The sequence below is a fragment of the Zalophus californianus genome, chromosome 9 (assembly GCF_009762305.2).
Source record: "Zalophus californianus isolate mZalCal1 chromosome 9, mZalCal1.pri.v2, whole genome shotgun sequence".
Taxonomy (NCBI): Eukaryota; Metazoa; Chordata; class Mammalia; order Carnivora; family Otariidae; genus Zalophus; species Zalophus californianus.
The window spans coordinates 102,325,639-102,339,502 of NC_045603.1; the positions used below are offsets into that span (position 1 = coordinate 102,325,639).

The 13,864-nt window shown below is 53.7% G+C and overlaps 1 protein-coding gene across 7 annotated transcripts in view; it reads left to right on the top strand.

Annotated features, from left to right (window-relative positions):
* Positions 1–13,864, top strand: part of IQSEC3 (IQ motif and Sec7 domain ArfGEF 3) — a 110,794-nt gene that overhangs the window by 68,357 nt on the left and 28,573 nt on the right. The window lies entirely within an intron of this gene.

Below are 13,864 nucleotides of genomic sequence, written 5' to 3' on the forward strand. Positions count from 1 at the left end.
CTCAGCCCACCCTCTTGCCGCCATCTGCCCAGCCCCTGAGCCCCCACAGGCTGGCTTGCGCCCCACACGGGCTCAGTTTCATATTGGTGGAGGCAAACATGAGTCAGAAAAGAGGAGTTAGACTGAGGGTTTTTAGAGCAAGAAAATACTGTGATTCCCTAAAGATACGTTTATCACCAAGATCAACAGATGGGGGCAGGATGAGGGGCCTGCCTTCGCCAGTGCTCTGCTCTGTTTGCGTGGAGGCGCGGGCAGGTGACCACCTCTTCACTCACCAGCCTCGAGCCGCCGGGCACGGGGTGGCATCCTTGGGGCCTTGGAGCCACCTCTCCCCTGGCAGAGAGAGGGTGAGGCCCCATGAAGTCTGCTCCAGACCCCCTTCTTGAAGGCCGCCCCAACTCTCTCCCCACTTTCTTCTTGGGAGGTCAGCAGAAGTGTTTCTTGGGGGATCTGAGAGAACCTCTCCCTTTCGTACTTGCTCTTGGAGAGGCAAGGGCCTGCTGTAGGGGGGCAGGGGGCTCCTGCCCAAGGGTTTGGGAGCATGGAAGTCATGCAGCCTGACTGGCAAGGTTGTCACTGTGCCTGGAATGGGTGCTCAGAGATCTGGCTTCTGTTTACACAGTAGTCTTGGTGCTGCGTCTTTGGACAAGTCTCTGCCCTCGGAGCCGGTGCTTCCACGCCTGTGGACTGCAGGGGCTGGATTATGAGGGGTAGACCAGTGGTCCTCTGGAATCCCTGTCACGTTCCTAAATTCACAGGCAGTTGTCTAACTGAGTCAGAAGAGCCGGGGCGGGGGGGGGGGGGGGCTTGGACACATCTGAGGGACCTTGAAATCCCAGGATGCCCCTTAGTTGACAGAACCCAGTTCCCCCCTTTTGGACAATCAGGACCCCCCCCCCCACTAGTGCTTAAGATGCTCTGAGTTCCTTGCAGAGGAAAGTGAACTGATAAGTGTGCTTCCTTCCTTCTCCTTTCTTCTCCCTCTCCCTCAGGCTCCCCTTTCTCCTCAGCACCACCCCTGCCAGGCAGGGTGCCCTAAGGGGATGCCCTGAGGAAATGATAGAAAGATCAAGTTTTCTCTGTCTCCTTCTGCGGCAGACTTCCCTTCATCTGGCTCATCTCTCTGGCCTTTTCGTTTGCTTTTGTCCTTTGTCCCCATTCCACTCCTCCATCTCTGTAGGAGGGTGAGTGGGGGTGCTGTGCCTCATCACTTCGTTCTCCCCAGCTCCCCGGTTCCCTGCACCCCTGGGGGACCCTGCTTTGTCTCTCTGCTCTGGGGGCTGCCTGCTTCACTCACAGGCCCTGACTATTGTCTCTTCTGCCCTCCCCAGGCCCCGTGTGGCCTGGCCCTGAAATTCTGACCTGCTCGGCCCACAGTGACCTGGCGCGCTGGGAACACAGGGTTTGCAGCCAGCCCGGTGGTGGTGGTGGTGCCGGTGCAGAGCAGCACGATGCAAACTAACTGCCATCCTCCGGGGGAGACTGGGTGTGTGGGCTGAGATGGGGAGGGGCGCCGGCTGGGGACCGGGCTGGCAGTTGAGGCGGGGAGCAGGCTAGGGATGAGGGGCAGCGTGGTGGCAAATGAGAGCTGTGCCCGAGAGGGCCTGCTCGGAACCCTGGCTCTGCTGGTCTCCTGCTGGGAGGCTCCTCTGGGCCTCAGTTTCCTCACTTGGAAAGCGAGAGGGTTGGGCTGTGCCGTCTCCAAGGTCCCTTCAACTCCTGTGAATCTGTCATCTTACCCATTCCTTGGTGTCTCTGTAGTGCACTTGGATGGTGCAGTTTGCCCTAAACGTCAAGGCTATGCTTTGTCGGGCAACCGGGGCATCCCGGCAGCCCGCGGGCTCCGGAGCGGTGAGCTCACCATTCCTTCCACAAACATGGAGTGCCTGCTCTGGGCTGGGAATGGCGCTGCGCTGGGCATCGGTGCCAGGGCGGGATGGGGGCAGGGAGGAGTAGGTGTGGCTCGTGGCCTCAGGGGAATGTACAGACCCGGGTGAGTGGAGGAGTGTGGGAAGTGAGACAAGGGGCCAAGAAACCTCCTGCAGGCCTTGGGGTGTCAGGAGAGTGGAGTGCAGAGCTGAGCCCCCATCTACCCCAGTGGGCGCCTCGACCCCTTGTGGTTTGTTGCACGGCGTGCAGGCCCTGGGTCCCGAGACCCCAGCACACCCAGCCTCTGCACGGAACAGAAAGGGCTCCTCTTGTTTCTCCTCCGCAGAAAGGAGCCCTCTTCCCCCAAGTCCGTGTCGCCTCCTGCCTGGCTTGTCTCCCGTGGGGTGCCAGCACGAGATGGGGAGCCGGGAAGGGGCAGGCACTCACAGGGGAGCCAGACGCTGGGGTTCGGTGGGGGGGGGGGGGTTCCCTGCCAGGCAAGCCGGCTATCCTGCAACCTCTCAGCATCTGCTGCCTCTTCCTTACACCCACCAGAGAAAACACACAATAACAAAGTCACCGGTGCCATTTTGCCCAGGCGGAAAAGGCTTCATTGGGATTCTGCACAGCTTCCCTGCCCCCGCCCGGTGACATTCAGCATGTCGCGTCCGTTCTGTACAAAGCTGCTTGCCGAATAAAAGGACATAAATCACCCATCCCCTTGGAGACTGAGACAGCTCCAGCCACAGCACTCTCCAAGATGCAGCCAGGCAGGAAGGTTAGAGGGTGGAAGCCTCTAGGAGGGGACGGGGCAGGACCCCCACCACTACCACCGGTGGGCCTGTGGAGAAAAGGAAGAGAGAAGGGGCCGAGCAGAATCCTGCTCAGCTGCTGGCCTACAGCTCAGTGCCATAGATGCTGCGACATTGCTGCCCCAATTGGACCCTTGGTGCTCCTGGAAGCTGATCTCTTCATCCCTTAGTGCCCTGATTCCATAGCAGATCCGTTCCAAGAAGGAATGTCTTTAATCAGGGTGTATCGAATAATAATAGAAGGCATCCTGAGCTCAAAAGGCCACGTCCATTCCACCGTTTACCTGGGAAGGATTTGGTTTTTATAAAGGAGAAACCAGCCTGCTTCCTCACTTGTCAAATGGGGACAATAGGAACGTCATACAAATATTAAAATGAATGTAAAGTGCTTAGTCAGTTCTTTACAAATATTAGCTATTTCTATTATTATCTTTCTCACTTAAAAGCACAGGACGTCAGATGCCTCCCCACCCTGGCCCCGGCCGGGTGAGCAATTTGTCAGACACCTCAGGTCCGGTTTGCGATCAGGTCCACTCCCCAGACAGCAAGAACTTGCTGGAGCCTGCCGGGGAAGGGAGAGGCGTTCATTGGGGGACCATCCTGCACTCTGAGGAATCCTCTCTGGTGCTGATGGGGGAAGGGCCATGGAGGCCTGGCCGGAGGAGCTCCAGACATCAGCGGGGGTTAGGAGCTTTGGGCGCTGGACGCTTCTCCCTCTCAGTTTTCACATGGCTGGGAAATTTGGCTCTGCTCTATTTCCCTTCTGAAATGTTCGCCTCAGCAGTTTGAAGGCCAGGGAATGGGGGAACGTTCCCTGCTGGCTGTGAACAGGCTCTTTTCTGGCCTGGGTGATCTTTTCTGAGGGGAGTCACACACACAGGGAGAGCAGGGGTATCTGTCATTTCCATGGAAGTGCACGGAGGGCAGCTTTTGGGTTGAGTTGCCGGAAGAGTTTCCTGTGTGTTCCTTCTCTCGCTGTGTCTACTCCGTTTTTTGCTCAGTATTAGAGTTTGACATTTTAGTCAGATCGCATTATTTCACTTCTTTGGGAATGTGTTGGCCAGAGTGTAACAGATTTGTTCTTCTTAGGGGACATTTAGAAATGAAGACAGATTGCCTGTCCAACTCAACAGGCTGGGAGGCACTAGCCTTTCATGACTAGGAAGAAATTATTTGAGAATGTCCTGCCCGTCGTGCCGTGTGTAACCTCAGAATGGTTACTTCATTTCTGGGGAATTCCACCAGGAGGGAGAGAACAGGCTTGGGCCCACGCAGACCCTTATAGGTCTGGAGGAGGGTGGAAAGAGGCCCGGGGCAGGCAGGGATGGACTCTGAGCTTATTCCCACTGCTTTGAAAACTTGACACAGCCACCATCCAGCGGGATAGAGGGAGGGGGTCTCTTCTTTTTTTCTTTTTAATTTAATTTAAATTCAGTTCATTAACATATAATGTATTACTAGTTTTGGAGGTAGAGTTCAGTGATTCATCAGTTGCATATAACACCCAGTGCTCATTACATCACGTGCCCTCCTTAATGCCCATCCCCGAGTTACCCCATCCCCCTACCCCCTTCCCCTCCAGCAACCCTCAGTTTGTTTCCTGAGATTAAGAGTCTCTTATGGTTTGTCTTCCTTCTGATTTCATCTTATTTTATTTTTTCCTCCCTTCCTCAATGATCCTCTGTTTTGTTTCTTAAATTCCACATATGAGCGAAATCATATGATACTGTCTTTCTCCGATTGACTTATTTCGCTTAGCATAATACCCTCTAGTTCTATCCATGCCGTTGCAAATATATATATATATATATATATATACACCACATCTTCTTTATCCATTTCATCTGTTGATGGACATCTTGGCTCTTTCCATAGTTTGGCTATTGTGGACATTGCTGCTATAAACATCAGGGTGCATATACCCCTTCGGATCCCTACATTTGTATCTTTGGGGTAAATACCCAGTAGTGCAATTGCTGGATCGTATGGTAGCTCTATTTTCAACTTTTGAGGAACCTCCATACTGTTTTCCAGAGGGGTTACACCACCTTGCATTCCCACCAACAGTGTAGGAGGGTTCCCCTTTCTCCACATCCCCGCCAACATCTGTCGTTCCCTGACTTGTTAATTTTTGCCATTCTGACTGGTGTGAGGTGGTATCTCGTTGTGGTTTTGATTTGGATTTCCCTGATGCCAAGTGATGTTGAGCATTTTTTCATGTGTCTGTTGGCCATTTGGATGTCTTCTTTGGAGAACTTCTGTCCATGTCTTCTGCCCATTTCTTGACTGGATTGTTTGATCTTTGGGTGTTGAGTTTGATTAAGTTCTTTATAGATTTTGGATATTAGCCCTTTATCTGATATGTTATTTGCAAATATTTTCTCCCATTCTGTCGGTTGTCTTTTGGTTTTGTTGACTTTTTCCTTTGCTGTGCAAAAGCTTTTTATCTTGATGAAGTCCCAATAGTTCATTTATGCCTTTGTTTCCCTTGCCTTGGAGACATGTCTAGCAAGAAGTTCTTGCAGCTGAGGTCAAAGAGGTTGCTGCCTGTGTTCTCCTCAGGATTTTGATGGACTCCTGTCTCACATTTAGGTCTTTCATCCATTTTGAGTCTATTTGTGTGTGTGTGGTGTAAGGAAATCATTCAGTTTCATTCTTCTGCATGTGGCTGTCCAATTTTCCCAACACCATTTGTTGAAGAGACTATCTTTTTTTCCATTGGATGTTCTTTCCTGCTTTGTGGAACATTAGTTGACCATAGAGTTGAGGGTCCATTTCTGGGCTCTCTGTTCTGTTCCATTGATCTATGCATCTGTTTTTGTGCCAGTACCATACTGTCTTGATGATTACAGCTTTGTAATAGAGCTTGAAGTCCGGCATTGTGATGCCCCCAGCTTTGGTTTTCTTTTTCAACATTCCTTTGGCTATTCGAGGTCTTTTCTGGTTCCATAAATTTTAGGATTATTTGTTCCAGCTCTGTGGGAGGGGGTCTCTTCTAAAAGTGAAGTCTTTAAGTTTATGGCCTTGACCCCTCACCTCTCCAGTGCCCTTTCCCCTGACCCCCCACCCCCACCATCCCACACGTACACACACACTGACAGACAAGAGATTTTCCTTAACCATAAAGAGTCATGAACGTTTCAGACCCACTCACTCTTATGTGTAGAGATCTTTGGACCCTAAGTGCGGGGTGAACAAGTCCAGAGTTGAGGCTCCCTTTGGCTTGGTCGCATTAGTATATAAATTGGACTTTCACACAAAGCCCTACCACCCAGTCCCTTCCTGATACCTCGGGCCCTAGTTCTGGAGGGCTCTCTCAATCCCTGTGTGGTACTCAGGGGTGGCTTCAACTGGCCACTCTTCGAATTGGGATTTCTAGGGAGTAGGCTTCTAGGGAAGGGGCTTCCTGGGAGTTCCACTCCCCTGAGGTTTGTAGGAAGGCCAGCTGTGAGTGAGGAGGCTGTGAGACATAACAGTGACAGCTCACATATATCAAGCATTCACTGTGCGCCAGCAGGCAGTGTGCCAAGACCCATACGTGCAAAATCTCATTCCGTCTCTGCAGCAGCTCTGTGAGGTGAGTGCTATTAATCTGTGCCAAATGAAGGACCTGGGGAGCAGAGAGAGTAGGTAGCTTGCCCACAGTCACAGAGCTAACCAGTGGCTGAGATCTGAGGGCAGGCAGAACGGGTCTACAACCTGAGCCCATAACGCGACGCCATCCTGCCTCTCTGCCTCATCTCAAGGGAAGTGTGGTCCAAATGCCTTGTAATTTTAATCAGACCCCAGTTGTGAACTGTGGTGCTGGAAGACCCCTTACACGGCCTGCTTGTCCAGCCCTCTCACCCAGGCAGAAAGTGAGGCCCGGAGAAAAGAAATGACTAGTCCCCTGGCCAGGGGCAAGTTGAATGAAATCAGGTACTCTTCCATCCCTGGACCCACCTTTTTTTGCTCTGCTCACCTGAGAAGAAAGCAAAACTGAGAAACTGATTCATACATCTCAAGAGGTCTGAGCTAGATCCCGTTTCCTTTCTCCCTGATAGATGGATATTTTAAAGAGTTAATGGATGAACATCTAGAGGTATAATTTCAGGCAGAATTAACTGCTGATGATGGAAAGGGTCTTAATACCTATGTGAGAAGGAACTTCATATTCACTTACTCGCTTGGTACGTCAACTCAGCCTTGGTCTCCAGGCACATAATGAAAACCATCATCTATGAAGCTCTGTTATATAGCTTTACATACATTGTCTCTTTTAAAACTCAGAACCACCTGCCCACTAGATGGTATAGGTGTCAGCTCCATTCTATAGGTGGAAAAGTGAGGCATGGAGAGTCGAGGTGACCTGAACTGAAAGGCTCAATGATGGAAACAAGATTCAGCCTCGAGGGTGTCTGACACCAAAGGCCTGACTTCTCATTCTGCCCACTCTATTAAGAGTGCCCTGGAGCAGTGGTTCTCAAAGTGTGGTCCACGGAACAGCAGCAGCATCACTTGGAAAGTTGTTTGTGATATCAATTCTCAGATTCCACCCCAGACCCACTGAGTCAGAACCCTGGCGGCAGCAATGGTGGGTTCACAAGCCAGCCAGGTGGTTCAGATGCACACTCAAGTTTGAGAACCCCTGGCAAGCAGGGATGCTGCCAGGCCCAGTGAAGGGAGAGTCACCCCAGGCATCCACACTGACTTTGAATTCGTTTGGGTAGTTTAAACTTAGTTCTTTTGGTTCCTGAGTCCCCAAGGTGTGACCGGCAGTCATCCCTTCTGAGGCCCTCCCAGACGAGATGGTCTTTGTCCCCTTGTCGTCACCAGGAACGCTGGCTGGTCCTCTTGCGTCAGCTTCCCTCTGCTCTATTTTCTGAGCCACATTGCACTTTTCCAAAAAGCCTTGACCTTTGTTGGGCATGTTATGAGTTCTGCCTAACAAAAATAACTCTCTGGCGGATGGGGATATTTTTAATTGAATTGTATGAGCCAAGAACTGCAGAAATAAAACCAAGGTTCCTACATCCCGTGGCAGTGGGCGGTTTCATTTTCCATCCTAATCCTGGAGCCTGGGCTTAGTCCCTGCCTCGAGCACCAGGGCCCCCCCTGCCGTCTGCAGCACTGCACTCGCACCTCTTCTGAGCTCAGCCTGCACCTCACCTTCCAGATCTTTGCTGTCTCTTCTGGCCAATTAAAAATCCCTACTGCTATCATTACCTATTTTCAGCTCCCAGTCAGTTCCTTTGTCTGCCAGGCGCTGTCTTGCTATCGTAAAAGAAAAAAAAAAGTTGAGATGACGAAATTCATTTTGATCAGAGTCGTGTACGACGCTTCATTTCCCTGCAACACAAACTGCTTCCACGCACAGCTCAGTATTAACAATTTTATGCAAGGTCGTACCTGGTTGTACAGATGCAGGGAACATCTGTGCTTCTGCTCCCCCAGGCTCTGTGAGGTGCTTGCACAGGAAAGAGAGGGAGGGAGGCCTGAGCAGAAGTTAACAGCTCTCGTGATTCACTCACTCGTCCATCAGCGGCACCTCCCCGGGCAGGTGCAGACAGGCTCGGCTGGAAAGCGGCTTAATGGGCACCAGCCTGCCCGGGTTCTCATCACTTACCCGCTTGCGCATGCGGCTGAAGGAAGTGGGAAACCTGTGCCCGCTACCCTGCCTCACTGCCTACGGGCTGGCATCCACGGGGCTGTTTCCTAGGCAGCTCTGTCCCGTCTCGGAGGCAGCTCCAGATGATCTTGGCAAAGCAGGCCCAGCGATCCTGAGGCACCGGGCAGAGCTCCCAGAGGCTCAGGCCACTGGGCTCCCTCCCTAGCTGAGCACATGCTCCAGGTCCCATTCATTCGCCCAGCTGGTCTCTCACGCATTCATTCATCCCAGAAAGAGTTATTGAATTCATATACACGCCAGGCATGCAGAGAGTAACAGAACGGCCTCTGCTGGAAGGAGCGCAGAGCCGTGTGGGAAGACAGGCAGGTAGATGTTAATGGCACAGGGGACACCTGCAGCGGTAGACAGAGGCGTGTTCGGGAGGCCGTGGCGGTCCAGGAGGACTCCGGGAGAGATGGGTAGCTCATCAGGGACCTTGAGGTTGGGGTTGGGGGGCAGGAAGAAAGAACAGCATGTGCAAAAGTGTCAAGCTCAAGAGCCAGACTGCAGGAGGGGGAGCCACTATGTGGAAGGGGAAGGAGAAGCTGGGCCACTAGCAGGGCCCTGCTTGCTTGGCCCAGAAACTTGGGCTTCAGGCTAGGGATGTGGGAAGCCTTGGAAAAAATAGAAGCAGAAAAGTGAGTGACAGAACCAAATGGGTGTCCGAGAAGGATTGTTCTGGAACATGACTTGGGGGCAGGGAGGCTGGTTAGGAGGCCATCACAGTCACAGTCCTGAAGAAATGTGAGAAATGTTGAGACCCTTAGCCTTGGCAGTGGCCATGGGAGGGAGAAGCAGGCGGGGCCCGGAGGCAGGGCCAGGCGGTGGGGGGTGGGGGTGGGGTTGCAGGTCCAGGGAACAGCCTCCAGAGCCCCTGAGAATTCGGAACACTCAGTCTTAGCATATGAATATGTTTGTGCTTCAAGCTCTCTAGAGTAATTTGTGAAATTATACCAAATAAACGTGTATATTTTCAGTTTGGGAGGGGAGATGCTGGGGTCGGGGACATTTCATCTGAAGAATCCCTCAAACCAGGTATTGTCAAATATTTACTGAGAACAAGTTGAAATTTTAAACACCCGCTAAAACATGACATGTGTGCAGGCTGACTTCCCTGCACAAGATGCTAGCACCACCTGTGGTCTTGTGAGTATGCCCAGGCCAGCTCTGACTGCCATTCACACCAGAGCACCCAGATGAGTTCAACAGCCAAAAAGGAAATTAACTAGTTAGTGACAAATAATAAAATGAAAAGGGTGAATTCATCGCAAGAGTTACACACTTATGAGTTGTGCAGGGAGCATTCAGAGCCGTGGCAATGGGGGAGGCCACCTAGACAGAGGTTGTTAAGAGGGGGAAGGGAGGCTAGGGGCCCGGCCCGAAGTTGGAGGCCAGGGGAAGGAGGCTCTGGATGGAGGAGGGGCACCCTCAGAGACCAAAGAGTCAACCTAGGGGAGGGTGCTGTGAGGAGAGCAGGAGAGAGAAGTGTTTCGAGAAGGGAATGATTAACCATTTCGGTGCTGCCAAGAGGCTGGTGGGATGAAAAGTCATTGCCTTTGGACTTGGCAATGTGAATCCAACGTGGCTTTGACAAGAGAAGTTTTAATGGAATGCTGGGGGTAGACGCTTGGCTGGAGCGGGATGAAAAGTGAATGGGATTGAGCAAGTGCAGACAGCGTGGGTAGGGACATCTTCTAGAATTTTGGCTCCAAAGAAGAGTAGAGAAAAGGGGTAGTGACTAGAGGCAAAGAAGAGTCAAGGCAGGGTCCTAATTTGTGAAATAGGGAAGACAAGACTTTGAGTGCTAAGGAGGATGATTTAGTAGACACTAAGTGGTACTACCGAAAAGACCATCTCAGACTGAATGTGTCCCAACCCACGGTCTCAATCTCTCCTCCCGCATATGTGTCCACCCCATCATGGACTCCACTTAAAAATTAGCACCACCAGCCCTCAGGTGCTCAAGCCAGAGCTCTGAGACTCACCATTGACTCTTGTCCTCACTTCCCACCTTCCCTCCATCACCCACTCCCATCAGTTCTTCCTCTAGGAAGATCTCTGATCGTCCATTCCCTTGGCCTCCACCTTGACCCCAGCGTCATCAGCCGTTACTTGGACTTCAGCAGCAGCATCCTCACAGGGCCCCTGCTTCATTCGTGTTCCCTGCCCTCCCTTTTCCACTCCTTCTCCCCCAACAGCCAGAGAACTCCTCATAAAGCCAACTGACTCATATCACTCCTCTGATCATGTCCCTCTATTGTCTCCAGCTGCATTCAGGAGAAATTCCGAAATCCTCTCATGACTCACAGAGCTCGGACTGGTCAAGCCCCTGCCCACCTCCCTGGCCCCACAGCCTGCCACTCTCCATTCTCCCCCTTACTCCTGCCCTGCAGCCTCACTGACCCTTTCTAGGTTCTTGCAAGTTCTTTCCTACCAAGGGCCTTGGCATATCTTTCCCTCCACTGCCTGAAAGCTCTCCCCCACCCCTCCCCTTCCCTTGGTCAGCTTCTACGCATCTTTCAGGTCTCAGCTCAATGTCATGTCCCCAAAGGGGCCTTTCCAACCATCCCACTATGAAATATGAAATACATCCGCCTGCATAGGATTTGAAACAATTACAATGAAATAATTATTTTTGACTCTGGGTATCATGTTTGTCTCTCAGCAAGGCAGGGTCTGTGTTTGTGTTGTTTGACGCATATTCCAAATAGGGGAGAAAGAAAAAAGTCCCCACCAGGGGTCAGAGAAAGCACCAGAGAGGAGGGGATTGGTCCCTGTTGTGGGTTCTGTGTGTGCCCAGGCCAGCTCTGAAACTGAGGGATGGCCACGCAGCTTCTGTGTTGCCTGCTGACAGTGCAGGGGCTCCTGGCCCATGACTGTGACTGTGCCCTGTTGTGCCCCCTCCGGACCCGCCACAGGCTCCCGCCAGGCATGTGGGTAAGACAGCAACCCCCAGGGAGAGACACATTAGCACAGTCCCCGGAGAGGGGAAAGAGGCAGCCGGCTTGCCCAGCCCAGGAGATGCCAGCAGGAAATGTGATATGTGCAGCCTCCACCCCCCACCCCGCCCAAAGGACTGGCCCTTTCGTGAGCTTGTTTCTTCGTATGCAGTAAAAAAAGAAAACAGGACGATGGTTAACATCACACAGGATGGAGAGAGAAGATGAAGTCTGGGCGCACTCAGTGGAGCCTAAGAACAGTCCTTAATAAATGTGAGCGCAGAGGGAGCGACCCCCACCGGGGTTAGACCCCTGTTGGAGTGGAGGGGGCCCCGCTGCGGGGAGAAGCCTCACCAGAGCAGGAAGCATGGGGCAAGCCCCTTTGCAGTCTCAGTTTTGCCTTGTGCAAAACGGGGAGATTATACGCCAGACGAGACCACCCAGAAACGTGTGATGTTTTTGACCTTAAAGATTATCAAAGAGGAGAGACAGCCATGGGCTGTCCTGGGTGGAGGCAGCAGGATGGGTTTGGAAAACTGTCAAACAATCTGCTCCCTACAAGGATTCCGGGGTGGCAGAGAAGGATGGGAAGGGGGGCGATTTTACGGTAGATCCAGCAAAATAAGAGAAGCCGTGGGAGAGAGGGAGAGAAGAGAGGGAGAGGAGTTCGCCATGCAGGCTGAGAGCTGGCCCTTCGGGAGAGAAAAAAGCGTCAGGCTGAGTGGAGGGGCGAGGGTTTGGGTGACGGCAGGATGGCCGAGGCCCCTGAAGTGAGGGTCCGCAGGGGCAGGCTTGTCAGGAGAGAGCAAGCCTCGGCCTGGCCAGCTGCCCCGGGCGGCACAGGCCCCTCCAGGAAGGCACCCTGTGGTCCCCTGGGGCGAGGGAGAGAAGCAGCCAGTCATTGCCGACTGTATTCCAAAGCCAGCCAGGAATGATGCCATGGTATCTTGCTGCCTGTGGGCCCTCTCTGCTTCCAGGTCCTTCTCAGAGACTGGGGGGCAGTCCTGAGAGGTTCCCCTGGCCCAGACCCCAGCTCTCCAGAGAGGAAGGCATTTGGCTTCTTGGGGACAGTAATGCCCTACCACCACCAAACAGCTTCTTCCATTCCATCTGGGGGTCTGACAGAACATATTGAGATTCCGCCCCCCCAGGATCTGAGAGCCCCAGGACACCATCAGCCCCTTGGACACTGATGCCCCATGGTGGCAACTGCAGTGAGTCAGGCACACACGCACGTGTGTGCGTGTGCGTGTGCGTGAGTGTGTGTGTGTGTGTGTGTGTGTGTGTGTGAGAAGGGGGCACTGCATCTGTCTCCACCTCTCCCATCCCTCCCTCACCGCTCCCCCTGCAAAAGCAGCCCCTGACAGCCTGAAGGGGCACCTGTGTGCTCCCGGGAGCTACTGCCTGGTGGCCCGTGAGTTGCTGGATTCACATTTGTCTAAAAGCCTCCACATGGGCTGGACCCCCTCCTGCCCTGGCACGCAGCTCAGCCATTGGTTTTCAGGTTTTAAGAATCTCCTAGAGAGCTTGTGAAAATGGCTGATTGCCAGGCCTCGCCTCCACGTATTCTAGTCAGTAGATCTGGGATGGGGCTCAGGCATCTGCGTTTTACCAAGCCGTCTCACAACTCTCACAAGGGGCCCTTGGGGACGTGGGGTGTAGACGTCCCCCGCCCCACAGCCCAGGCGACCTGTCACAAAGCCCTCCCCCCTGCCCTCCCTCCTCCCCGTGGCCTGTGACCGATTTGCTCAGCGCTCCCCCGTCTGCAGGCTGGCATTTCCACCTGGCTGCGTCTCAGGCTCTGGGCTCATTACTGGAGCTTTCGGCCGAAGCCCCGAGCGAGCCAGGGAGCGGGCTGCGCGTCACCTGAGTGAAGGCCTGGAAACTAGGCCATCGTGCTTGGCCAAGCAGATCCCACTTTCTCCCAGCCGCTGCACTGCCTCCTTCCACTGCCCCCCCCCCCCCCGCCTGCCTGCTGCCATGGTGCCTGGGGCCTTGGGCGCCCACCCCCTCAGAGCACTGGGGCAGAAGGCACAGCACAGGGGCTCTGGGGCGACACTGCAGAGGGACGCAGGGGCCCCGTAGCAGTGGGCTGGACAGACTGATGGGGCAAGTCCTGGGCAGCAGCTGGATGCCCGGCCAGGGCACCGGGGGCCAGCCTGGGGCCCTCTGCCTTCCCCTGCGGCCTTGACATGTCAGGCGGGGGCGGCGATGAGCAGGTGCCGCCCCTCGGCTCCACACCCAGGCCGCCCCAGTCCAGTCCGTGGTGTTTTCCTCCACCTCCATGTCCTGTCCCTTTCCACCTCTCCTTCGCCTCTCTTTTCTCCGTCTGTCTCTCTCTCTCTCTCCCTTTCCCTGTGTCTCCCCCCGTCTCTGTCTGTCCCTTGTTCTCTGTCTCCATCTCTCCCCCGTTTGCGGGTCTTTCTCTCTTCTCCCGTTCACCTCCTTGCCTCTTTTTTTCTGTCTTGCCTTCTTGGCCTCTCTGTCTTCCTCACCGGACTCTGTACCCTCTGCGTCTCTCACTGTCTCCATGCCGGTCCCCTCCCTGTCCTTGCCTCCCTGGCTCTAGCTCCTGGTCCCCTCGTGGCAGGACAGCA